Here is a 12,402-nt window from a genome sequence, read left to right as displayed (position 1 = left end):
TCCAGGTCCCTTACTGAACAATGACATTAAATAAATACCAGAATACAGGCACTGAGTTGGTAGAAGGGATTTGGGCTGATCTTTGATTTTGGAATAGATTACTCACAGATGCTGTAGCCCAGTAAAGAGAATAGAATTAAAATTACATTTATAATTATATTTGTACTCACTCCATATGCACCGTTGACATAAGGTTTTATAAATCATGACTTTTATATATCAGGCAGGTCATGTAATTTTGAAATAAATATTCAACTCACAGTGAAGCAGACTCACAGAGTAAAAAAAAAAGTCCTGATGTGTAACCACTGGTAGCTTAAAAAAATTGCATTGAAAAATTCATGCATAGTATTTTACCACCAAATCACTCAATTTTATAGCATATGTTTAGGGAATAGGAGCACTAAACTCATCAAACTTACCTAATTTTGGATGCTTCTTAAATAAATAATGAAAGAAAGTCGATAAATCCAAATCTCCTTTCCACATATTTATTTACATAAACTTATACTTTCAAGAATTTACATAATAATTTATACGGGGAAATGTTCTGCAGAGATTTTTGTTATCAATTCTTGTCAGAGCACTTAGACTTTAGCCAAATTTATGAATTTTGTTTTACACATATTGAAAAGGAGACAGGAAGATAGTGATTTCCTGAAAGTGACAAATCAAGATACTGGAAACTTGAGTGGAAAAAATTCTCGATTTCCACTTGGAAAGAGGACATCTGAATATCAGTGTTATTGAAGCCAGCAGTGTTATCAATAAGAACGGTGCAAAGAAAGAGGTGATATGGTCCATGGTGTCCTGGGGTCCTGGGGTCCTGCGATGATACATAGATATGAGCAGTGTTTAATAGAAGGATAGTCTGGCTATTATTTTACAAGCTTTGCTCCATGGAACAAATATTTATTTACCTATTTCTGATTTTTAATTAGTTTTTTAATTATTTTAAGTGTATGTTTTTGTAGTAAAATATAAGTATGCAGTTTTAAAATTTATTTTATTCCTTTAATTAGGTTACCCAATCTTGGGGCCCAGAAACTATTCAGTTTCTGTTCCCAATAACTGGCATCAGCTCACATGTGGTGGCAGCAAAACCTGAAAGATGAAGAAAAACTCTTGACTGGCTTCTTAAAAGCCTAGTTAAGAAGTAGCTCCAGCCTCAAATATAGGGGAGTAAGAATGTCACCGCAGGTCACCACAGAGGCCCTCCCCAATTACACATGACACTGAAGAGCAGGAAGCCTTTGAGATTCCCTTCAAATGGGAGCAGTGCTTTGTTCTGCTGGAGAATAGGCGCATGCCTGGAAAAACTCCCTCAGAGTTTGCCTTGAGTAAGTTCAGTAATTGTACTCAATGGAACACAATTTTCCCAAAGGCATAGGGATTCTCTGAGGGAAAACACTGGGCTCCTTAGAGAGTTCTTAGAACATTTCAGAATTTTCTACTGAGTTTGTATTATATACTCTTGGCCCACTTTAGAAAATAATATAGTATATTTTTGCCTTTAAATATATTTGATTTTCATTATACTTTCTCTGCCTAGATCCTGGAACTAGGGCACAATTTACCTCAGCAGAGTCTTCTATTTCCTTTTATGCATTACTTCTTTGGAAAGAGGTAAAATCACTTTGTTGACAAAATAATTTCCAGAACTTATCTAAACTGCATTCACTGATGCAACCAGGTTATTCTCATCTCTAAAAATCTTCCCAAATTTTGCTCTTCGTATTGAATAATTTCTTCCCTTTATAACCCTCATCTAGTCTGCATGGTTTGTATTATCTACATTATCTCCTAATGATCCGTTTGTTCTTCCAAAAAACAAACCTCTTCTTTTTGTTCCTTTGTCTGATCCTTTAAACGTGCACTAAATGTCCTCTTTGCTCTTTATATATCTAAAATGAGTGATTTCTCACTCTTCACAGGTACAAACCATCTTCTAAGAAGTCTAGCTTCACTAGTGGAACCAAATGAAGAGCCCTTATTTAATCAACTATGGCTCACCACACTCACTGATCAATTTCTCAATATGACCCTACTTAGCTCCAGGAAATGTTTTCACTCAGGTTTCTTAGATGATTATTTTTAATCTGGGAAGTAAAAATTCTGTTTTGAATATGAGCTCAGTACTGTACCCATAATGGTGGAAGGGAGGGGTAGGATAGAACATAACTACACATCTTATGCTGACTGGTCAAGCATGCACAGGGAAATCAGACAAATGATCCTTTAACACAGCGGTCCCCAACCCCTGAGCCACAGACCAGCACCGGTCCGCAGCCAGTTAGGAACTGGGCCACACAGCAGGAGGTGAGCTGCGGTAGCGTGACGGAAGCTTCATCTGCTGCTCCCCATCGCTCCCCATCGCTCGCATTACTGCCTGAACCACTACCTGCACCCCACCATCCTTGGAAAAATTGTCTTCCACAAAACTGGTCCCTGGTGCCAAAAAGGTTGGGGACCACTGCTTCAACCCACTGTTAACTGGGGTGGGCAAAGTGGGATCTATGTGGGATTTCCAGAATGAGCCTTCCATTCTTTAGAATTCCCTCTGGTCCCTTAGAGTGTGCGTCCTTCAGTCTCAGAGCTGAGGACTTTTCAGAGTGGGTTGGAAACCCACTTAGTTCCTGTACCACTGTTCTCTCTACTCCCAGTCTTCTGTGGTTATCTATGACTCGAATTTATCTGATTCCTCTATGAATGAGCTGAGGGGGATGGGGAATGAGCTTAAATCACAATGACTGAGTGTCTATCAGACAATCAGAAAACGCACACTGCAACATTGCCTACTTCCCAACACATACCCCAGGCATGAATTAAGCAACCGCTCTGTCTCTTTCTTGTCATCATAAATTGACCCATCCTGCCACCTTAACTTTGATTTTCATATGCACCCAACTTCAAAAAGGGAGAAGGGAGAGAAAAAGAAATCCTATTTATAACACTTTTCTCCTGTAGAGATACCTTTGAACCCTTGAAAGTGGGACTGGCCATTTTCATGTTAATGGGTAGAAAAGCCTGCTGAATTGGGTTCTCATGGATAGATTTAAGGAGTATGTATTAGTTCCCTGCTTAAAACCCTCTGACGGCTTCCTGCCACACAATGAAATCCAGTCTTCATCACACTCTACACGACCAAATACAATCATATCCCTGACTTCTCCAATCTTCTTTCTTATCACACTTAACTGAACATTCTTCTAGGGCTCTGTTAGCCTGACTGCTGTTCCTTGAATACACCAGATATGATCCTGTCTCAGAGTCTCTGTGCTTGCTACTCCCTCCTCTTAGAACACTTTTCTTCTAAAAGTTTACCTCCCATCGCTTGTCAACTGTCACCTGCTAAGAGAGGCTTTCCTGATCACTCTACTTAAAATAGCTTGCTCACACAGCTTGTATTCTTCATGTCCTTATCATTCATTAGCTGAGGTTGTATTATGTCAATCATCAGTGCAGAGACTTTATTCTATTCACACTGCCACATTCCCCAACATCTATAGCAATGCCTGGCTCATAGGAGTCAGTCAGTAAGTATTGACTAATTTTGTTTCTATTAATGGGTCACCGTATTAACTACTACTATATCTCATAAATGGGCTATGATTGAAGTTCGTACTGCCTCAGAAATGCCACCCCTTGGTCCTGAGAGTGATGATGGAATGATGATTTGGATGCCTATGGAAGATATAAAGAGTAGATTTCACTATAGCATGGTTCTTATAATCCAAAATGGCAGAGAATATTAAAGGCAAAATATGACATGTGGGCTTAATTCATTCAGGAAAAACCATCAAGGTGACACATCTTCAGTCAGTTATAACCTGTGATCCATTGAAATAAGTTTGCATTGATATATTGTCTTTAACAACAAAGTCATCTGAAACATGGGTGGCATACCTTGAGGACAGATTTCTTTACCTCCTCCAGTAATAGTAATTCCTAAGATGAGTAATTTTCCATCTTAGAATGATGTTATAGGGGAAAAAATGACTTATTTCTGTTTCGGGGCTCTCTGCCTTCATCCATTCTGACCAAGAGACAGGTTTAAGAGTCAGTTACTCTGGAAGGTTTTCCAATTATTTTACTGAGGATCAAAAAGTTTAAGGGACTTCCCTGGTGGTCCAGTGGCTAGGACCCCACGCTCCGAATGCAGGGGACCCGGGTTTGATCCCTGGCTCAGGGAATTAGATCCTACATGCCACAACTAAGAGTTCGCACGCCACAACTAAAATAGATTCCACACGCCGCAATTAAAAAAAAAAGACCCCGCATGCCACAACGAAGATCCTGTGTGCCGGAACAAAGACCTGATGCAACCAAATAAATTAATTAATTAAAAAAAAGTTTAAGATGACTACCTATCATACTCAAATGGATCCACAACCAGAGAAACTTAGTAACATTTATTTAAAAATCAGCAGAGACTACTGTAATAGCAAATAAGTTTACAAAGCTGGCACATGAGTTTCCCAGTCCATGCATATGATGGCTTCCCTTTCTTCACATTTGAACAGAAGGTCTAGATGCCCATTAATATCTACTTTGGGGTAAGGGAAAAAGAAGGCAGGCACAGATGTTTGCTATCAACATAACACTCTCAAACAGAAAAAGACGTTCTCACATCCAGCTAAAGTCCTAGGAATTGCAGACTGGAAATTACTTTGTCAAGACTGACCTCCTCTTGGCTTATTTCCTCTGCGTTATTATGCTTACAAATCTTTTCTTTGGCTTGAGTTGCAGTACCACATGGCCTTTCTGGCACCATAGCCATGCTCATGCAATGGTAGCAGGTGGAATAGGAAAAGCTGTCCTGTACCACAAAGTGTCCCATGGATTTAAACACATTAAAATTTCTTTTGGCATTCTGATAAAAAATTTAGTTAAATACAAGCTGAAAATAGTATAATTGACTTGAAAAGAAATATTGTGACTTGTATCCCTTTCCATTGTAAGAAATTTCTTCTCTGACCATGAACTTCATCTCAATAACAACATTAAACTGCCATGTGTAATTTCAATTAGATCCCAATTTTGACTAATATGTATGGCTCTTTATATAGTTGAGTAAAAAAACAAAACCCCTTATTTCTGTGAATTACAATCTGCACTGCATCCCAGCAGGTCCAACATTGTTTTGGTCTTTTTCCTTCAGTTGTGACTGTACTCCATATTCTTAAGGTTAGGAACATAAAGCCTGCAATCAGCTTATTAGTGGATTTGGTCATTATGCTCAAATTATACATCAATTTTACCTGGATTACTTGAAGCTAAGTAACAAAAAAAAAAAAACTGCCTCAATATCTGCTGCCTTAAAGGTTATTGAATTCAATCGTATTGAGATAATAGTTTTAAATTAACATTTATATTGAACTTTACAGATATGTTATTCTTAAATTACTGAAACCGGTTACTCAAATCATAGAAATGGCATCCCAACTAGATCTTCTTGCCTCCAGCCTTTCTCTTCTCTCTCATTCATTAGCTTGTCACCAAAATTGTTTCTCTAAGTCACAGCTTAGCATATATGTCTTCTTTCTTGGAAACTTGAGATGGTGGCTTCCGAATTACAGAATTAAGTTCAAATCCCTTTGCTTAGCGTTCAAGGCTATTTGTAATCTTACATCAACCTACTGTTTTAACCTCATCTCCTGCATGCACTCTGCTTCTCCCACATCTACCTTCTATGCTCTGACCTTAACCAACAAACCATACATTTCTAGTCATGTACACACAAGCTTTCATGTCTCTAGAATTGTGTTCATGCTTTTTGCTCTGTCTGAAGTCTGAGATTCCTCCCCTTCTTCATTTGGTTAAACCCAACTTAACCAATATACCACCTCCTTTATGCAGCCTACTCCAATCCTCTACTCTTTTCCTTACCTCAGAAAGAAGTCATGACTGTCTTCTCCAAGTTTCTGCTTAAAGAGAGAGGTGTTACTAAAAAGTAATAATAAAGTAAATTTCTTCCCCCTGTACCAGTTGAGCTATTGGACCTATAATATTTTGGGGTGTTCTGTTTATTTAAAACTGAAAAGGCTTCATCAAAGGCTTATGTGTAAAACCTGTGCTCCATTATTCATGTTAATAGAACTTGTCCCATAATTGTTCATGTCGGCTGGGCTGGGCTGTTAGCCTTGTGATTCACCTAAACTGCAATGCTTACCCGTTCACACAGAGGTCGTTCACATAGAGTACTCAGAACTCATTGCTAGGCCGTGTCTGGTTGCCCTGATTTCCTTGGAACTTAGCTATAGCCCTGATCTCATAGACCCATTCTCATCTGCCCATCTGCCCATGTAGAGGAAATGAAGTGTGATTTGTCCTAGGATAGAGGAAGCAAAAAGATACAGTGGGATGGTTTTAGAGGGTTAGGGAAAGCTTCCAGAAGAAAGGATCCTTAACTTGAGACTGAAGTAGGAGTCAGTTTAGCAGTTAGTAAAAAAGTTAGGCAACAGGAAGGAGCAAGTCTCAGTGAGATGAGGTAAAAAACATCAGAGAGGCAAAAGTAATTCAGTCTGGCTGGAGCAGCGAGTGTGTAGGTGCATGTGTGTGACTGTGGCCTCTCCTGGGGAGAGAACATGAGAACAGGAGAGGCCAAATGTTCTAAGGAACATTTGTATGATAATTATCATACAAGGTAGAAAGTGATAAGTGCCATATGAGAGATAAAAATAAAATGCTAAGGGAGCTCAGAGGAGGGAGAATTCACACATTTATGTGTGGCTGACCTATTTTTACTAACACTATGATAATCTTAGCTATGTGGCTCATCTCAACCATGGCGATGTTAATTCTGCAACTACTTTGACCTTCTGTAGGGGACAGTCTTTATAAAAACATCCTATTTATAATATAAACTTGGTCCAACTACTGAGTGTCTGCAGGCTGACAGTGTAATGGCATCAAAGCTGGAGAGTTTCAGTGGGTTTAAGCTCTAGATGAGTGGAGGGAACGGAAATGGAGACTTAACATTAATCAGACTTGGGGGTCATAACTATTAGGTGTGAGCCAGTGTGGAGTTTTAATCACTGGCAGTGGGCAAAGGGAAAAATTGGGAAAATCAGAAAGTATAATTAATGTACAAATGGTAGGCTTTTTTTTTCTGGGTACAGTTGCTAATGCTTTACCCATGGAGGAAGCAAGTTTAATATGTGAAGAGACATCCTTCCTTTTACTATAAGACACCTTCTGTGCACGGTATCTGTGCAGACACCACCAAAATACAGGGACTATACCCCATCAACAGACCCGTGTGCATAGCTGGTGGTCAGCCTCTACTTTCCCAGGCATGAGCAGGCTCAGCTCCACTAGTTGGTGAGCCCAAATTTGCTAGGCCTGGTAAATGGATGTCCCAATGCACTAGATGAAGAGATTAGAAATAGTTTTTCTGCTCTGAGTCCAGCTTTGTGCTCAACTGAACTGTGACCATTTCTTTTAAATCCTGCTGAACTTGCCTGGCTTCTAAGACTAAATTTCACATCCTTCCATCTTTAAGCATATCGTGCTATCTTGTCAGCAGACATAATTATTACTTTCCACCCGCCCTGGAAATAATAGTGATCAGAGCCAACAACTTGTACTTAAACCTGAGCCTTCAACAAACATTTCTAAAAGGCAAACATAGTAAATACAACATAGTGGAAAAGCTCCAGACTTAGAGTTGGAATCCCCATTCACTTGCTTTAGTAATTATGATATGCTTTAGAGCATATCAGTGAATCTCTTTGAGTCTCTGTTTAATCATCTGCAAAATGGATTGTTCTGGGATTAAATGTGAAATATAAACATAAGGCTTAAAATGCTGCAGAAGGTAGGGTATTATTTATTGAAGATCAATGGATTTTTGGTATTGAGAAAAAATTTTGCTTTCCCCCCAATCGTGTATACTTGGACATTTATTATAGCCACTCAATCTATAGATCAAAGTGAAGACTCCATTCTTCCAGACATGCAATTGGAGGCACTTCTATAAAGTGGAGATGAGTGTGATTTTATTTAGCTTTTCAAGGCTATAGGCTTGCAAGCTCATTAAAGAAGTGGTCATCTTGTTAAATTTAGTCAGCTGAAAATGAACCTTGTATTCCTTTTCTAAATGGTATATTATTCCATGAAATTCATTTTCATACCTTTCACGTAGAACATGAACGTTTAAGTGAAAGAACATTTCAGAAAGTAGAAAAACGGACAGGATAGTAATTACAACCAAACTTTCCTTGTGCTGACAGCAGCCAACTCATTTATTAAGTCAATGTAGTCAAGTAACAGCAATATCACACTTGATTGAAATCTTGGCCAAGTCTGACAGATGTTCTCTACTCATTGTCAATCTCAAGTATGTTTTAATGTGTTTCAAGTGGCTGGAGCTCCCCTCTGCAGATGCCACTATTGCAGAGATCATGAACAAATTCTTCAAGGCAATGGGTTTTGTATTTAATAAGTGGTTCATGGTAGGTAACGGGTAGAAATCATCGCTGGAAATGCAATCATAACTCTGGAAACAGCCGTTCTCAGTCTGCAGTTGATGAGCCTCCTAATCAGTTAAATTCAGAGTAGTGCCTCAAAGCTAGTCTGTGTGTATAACATCTCTGACCTAAAAAGTTGATAAGAGTATTTCAAAACCTCAATCTCTTTGGAGATTTAAGAAGATTCTGACTTTAGGAGACTCACAAGCCATAGAAACATTTTTAAAAATTGCTTCAGTATTTTTTACCATTATTCCTCAATGAAATTGCAATGTCTAAAGGTGAGAGAGAGAAGGAAAGCTTACAAAGTAATTCCTATTTACTCCTATGTATTTCTATCAATACTAGGTTCAGTATAAGGTTTTAGATGCTTTTTTAAAAAAAGTTTTCAGAGAAATAGTTTGATATTTCTACTGGTTTATAGGTCTGCTCATTTCACTTTAAAAATTATTACCTGTGTAGAGAAAAGCCATGAGGATAATATTTTCTTTGGTCAATCTCTATCTCAAACAAATGGTTTATATATTTTGTATACTATGCCATAAAAAAGAATATTGCTTAGCTGCTGTGGTGTATTAGTTTTTTCCACACCAGGATAAATCTACTTCCTATTACTAGTCTCTATCTCCAGTTTAAATGTAATAGTTCATTTCTTTTTTTTCCTTATTCTTCTTTATACATCAGATATAAACCTTTTAATGATCTAGAGTGTCTTTACATAATGGTCTGAGTTGAAAAACAATTCCTAAGAAATTACTTTGGTCTTATGATGCAGCAGTTGTTTAAGAGCAGAAAAACTTCTGAGAAAGGTAGGTGTAAACCTCGCTATAAGTCAGAGGACATGTGTTGAAGTCCTAATTTCATTTATCCAACACATTGTCTAAAGGGAATGAAACTTGCAAATATTAAAGGTTTTATCAGACTTTTGCTGTTTACAACTTTTCATACTTCACACTTGATTTAAAATCCAAAGCCTGTCAGAAAGCCAGATGGCAAGTAAGGACATCTCTGATACATTAATATTGTTTAGCTACTGCAAGGTAGAAAAGGATTTCCTTGTTTTTGAGGAGGTGTGGGGTGGAGTAGAAGAACACCATTGCCCTGAATGTCTTCTGGGGAGTGATGATAGTGAGAGTTCCTGTGAAAAGATGATTTCTTAAAAAATATTTCTGTATTTTTATCTGATAGGTTTCTATAGCTCCATCCCTACAAGTTTCCAGAGCCTGGTTGCTGCATAGAGCAATTAGCTTGTGCCAGAGAGCTAATGAGTAGTGAGAGAAATCTCTGGGTTAAATGCAGTCTGTGACAAACACAGTGGAATCTGAAAGAGCTGCTTGTTAGTTAGAAATTAGTCATGGGCTGGCCCCAGGGGTTATGGGTAGTAACTTTAGATTATCCATTCTCATCTTTCTTTGGGCAGCCTTGCCCTTCTCTCAGGCATGGTATGCCCTCTGGGGAGTTGTTAATGGCACTGCCAAGACTATACAACGTTTAAATGGAACATCAACTGAGGAAAAAATTCTTTGTGGCTTGGAAAGACAATCAATAAGATGGGTATGGAGGCTGGGAGGAGATCTTTCTTCTCTCCCAAAGAGAAGGGCAGTAAGGGGTGAGGTCACTCATTGTAGGCTGATTACTGAGTGCAAAGATGGTGGGTTGATTGAAGGTGTATAAGTAGACCACAGAATCTATTAATTTCGGAGAGTATATTTGTGTGTGCTCATTTGAATGTAAAGTTGAAGGGTGGCTTAGATCAACTGTAATATTTAAGCGGGCCTCTCAGTGTTGTGGCCTCTCGCGTTGCGGAGCACAGGCTCCGGACGCGCAGGCTCAGTGGCCATGGCTCATGGGCCCAGCCGCTCCGCAGCATGTGGGATCCTCCCGGACCGGGGCACGAACCCATGTCCCCTGCATCGGCAGGCGGACTCTCAACCACTGCACCACCAGGGAAGCCCCGCTGGCATTCTTTTAATTTGTGGGCAGGATGCATGGGCTGAAAAATTCAACCTCTGAAAAAGTGCAGCTTTGAAGCTGTAAAAAGCCACTAGCTGCCTTAGCTGATTACATAGCAGGCTCTTTAGACCGCCAATCTCTCGGCAGGCATCCCTGCCTCATGTTTTCCTATTTATTTTTGCTGAAACTCTACCATGGATTTTAAGCTAAAAGAAAAAATAAACATGCAAGCATTTGCTTAAGAAGAATCTGGAAACTCTCTGATACGCTATGTGAGCTGAGACACACCGGTGTGCTGGGTTATTGTATGCCACCAGCTGTAACCACTTAAGCTGGAGAGCACTTTATATTCTTCTTTAAGGCAATAATTGTTAAGTATATTTTCTGCTTGTAATCAATAGCTTTTATATTCAACATAATATTTCTAAACAAAAAGAGATGTTACGTTGAATGTGAAAGCCACTGATCCCAGGGAGCAAACGTCATTTCCACACGCCACTCCACATTACTAGTACCAGAATTGCATAGCGCTGTACCAATGTGACAAATGCTACTATCATTAACTGGTTCTTCAATCTTTGGGAACCAAGAAAGAAAAGAAATCTCATTCCCAAATTTCCAGTGAAACTTACCAACCCTTTTGAGTAGGGCCCCAACAAGGGTCCTCCTGCCAGGCGTCAAGCCAATGGAAAGACACTGAGTTTAGTTGGAAGCACAGGAAAACTTTTTTCTTTGATCAAGGAAGGGAGTGATGTGAGTTCGTCCTCTAGAGCACAGACTCCCCATCAAAAGCGGTGGGCGGGGCTGATTTACAGGGATCTGGGCGGGAGGGGCGGAGTTCTCACTTGTCGGGTACAGCTGTGCTGCTCACGCTCCAAATCTCGCTCACGCTCCAAGTCTCGCGGTGCTGGCAAGCGTCTCTGCGCACGGCTCGCTGCCGCCATCTTGAATCACAGTTCCGTGAGCAGCGCTGGCGCGCGGAGGGTCTGAGATGCAGTGTTCCGCGCGGCTGTTTTGCACTAGGAGGGCCAGAGGCAAGGCCTCTGCTCTGGGCCCGCTATGAGCAAGGAAAATTAGACGAAGCACAAAGCAAAAGAAAAAGAAAAAAAGGTAAGACTTTGTTTTATTACCCAGATTCTATTTTTATTTCCTAGGGATCGTTCATGGGCTTTGCGGGTGTCAAAACCATGACTTGCATAGAAAAATAATGTCATGAATGTTATATAAACCAGAAAATATGATTTGAGGTTTTTTTCTAGAGGTAGTGATGAGCTTTCACAGACCTGTGTGTGTTGTTTGTGTGTATGAACCTATTTATGGGTGTATGTGTATGTATAGGATCTCATGGAACACTTCCCACGTCTGTTCCATGACGGACCTGAACTCCCCGTTACATCTACATCTGTATACCGTCTCACCCTGTCACACATATATACGTATATGACACATACGTGACCCGTTCCCACACACATATATTAATACTGACTTATACTGTTATACCCCCTTATCCCCTGGTCTTTCACATTACTAAGGAAAAAGATTTCCAATGTAGCTGATTCTTGTCAGCAATATGGCCTCTGAGTGGAGTTGAAGTTTTTCCTCTGTAAAAGCAAGCTCTGTCATGTTACAGCATTTGTTTTTTAGCTTAGTATCGCTGGCCAGTGTGTAAAGTGGAGGCACCTGGCTGAGTTGGTAAATGATATGCGGTCCACCTGTAGCTTGCTGAGCTCAAAGCTTCATCCTCCTGGAGGAGAGAACACTCTTTTACCTATGTGAAGATGCCATGGCAGAGATGTGTTTTCATAAAAGGGGAGATCTTTTGATCTGAACATCATTTTCTGGTCTACCAGTGACCTTGCTTGTATCATGACCTATGAATTTAGCTGATGAATTAGGCACTAGTATTTTTCATAAAATTTATAATTCACAAGAAATGATCATTTGTGGGTGATAAAAATCAGATGCAATGGATTATTTT

Source organism: Mesoplodon mirus (assembly GCF_964341445.2).
Source record: "Mesoplodon mirus genome assembly, chromosome: 2".
Lineage (NCBI taxonomy): Eukaryota > Metazoa > Chordata > Mammalia > Artiodactyla > Ziphiidae > Mesoplodon > Mesoplodon mirus.
This window is presented reverse-complemented; position numbering follows the sequence as displayed.